The 1,143-nt window shown below is 48.7% G+C and overlaps 1 protein-coding gene across 1 annotated transcript in view; it reads right to left on the minus strand.

The window, feature by feature from the left end:
• CATIP (ciliogenesis associated TTC17 interacting protein) overlaps positions 1-1,143 on the minus strand; it is a 13,425-nt gene that overhangs the window by 10,120 nt on the left and 2,162 nt on the right. The gene's annotated exons all lie outside the window — the stretch shown is intronic.

Consider the following 1,143-nt stretch of genomic DNA (forward strand, 5'->3'; position numbering starts at 1 on the left):
TCAAAAAAAAAATAATAATAATAATAATAAATTACAAAATAAAAAACAGCAGCAACAAAAAACAAAAAATACCTTTCATACACAGTGGAACTGAAGAATAACAGTCATGTTATGATGAATATAAAGTTCAAAACAATGCACTTCAGAACACTGGTTTTAAAAGATGGGGGTGGGCCAGGCGCGGGGACAGCAGGTTGCCACTGATAAGTTCTCCTGATACCCAAACTCTGAACCCAGCCCACACCCGTCCTCCTCCAGCCTGAGAGCCCAGTGCCTCCCTGAAGGCCTGGTAGGCTGGCCTTTCCCAGAGCCTAGCCTTCCCTGGGGGCCTGTTGCACCTGGCCTCCAAGTCCCCCAGCTTTGTGCCCCTCACACCCAGCCCCTGTCACTTTCTTAACTTGTGGAATGTGAACATGACCTGTTTACACACTGGAAACTACTCCAGTCTAAAAACCTTCCCAGAGAAACCATCCCCATCTTTTTTTTGAGTCAGAGTTTCACTCTTGTTGCCCAGGCTGGAGTGCAGTGGTGCGATTCCGGCTTACTGCAACCTTCACCTCCTGGGTTCAAGCAATTCTCCTGTCTCAGCCTCCCAAGTAGCTGGGATTACAGGTGCCCACCACCATGCCCAGATCATTTTTTTTTTTTGCCTTTTTAGTAGAGGTAAGGTTTCACCATCTTGGCCAAGCTGGTCTTGAACTCCTGACCTCGTGATCCACCCGCCTCGGCCTCCCAAAGTGTTGAGATTACAGGCATGAGCCACTGTGCCTGGCTAATTTTGTATTTTTAGTAGAGACAGGGTTTCTCCATGTTGGTAAGGCTGGTCTTGAACTCCCGACCTCAGGTGATCTGCCTGCCTTGGCCTCCCAAAGTGCCGGGATTACAGGCATAAGCCACTGCCCCCAACCTCCATCTTTTTTTTGTTGTTGTTCTGTCACCCAGGCTGGAGTACAGCGGCGCGCACACTGCTCGCTGCAACCTCGACCTCTTGGGCTCCACTGAACCTTCCACCTCAGTCTCCCAAGTAGGTGAGACTACAGACACACATCACCACACCCAGCTACTTTTTGTAATTTTTTTTTTTTTTTTTTTTGTGACGGAGACTCGCTCTGTCGCTAGGCTGGAGTGCAGCCTAATGATCTC

The sequence above is a fragment of the Colobus angolensis genome, unplaced genomic scaffold, assembly GCF_000951035.1.
Source record: "Colobus angolensis palliatus isolate OR3802 unplaced genomic scaffold, Cang.pa_1.0 Scaffold95, whole genome shotgun sequence".
In the NCBI taxonomy this organism is placed as follows: Eukaryota; Metazoa; Chordata; class Mammalia; order Primates; family Cercopithecidae; genus Colobus; species Colobus angolensis.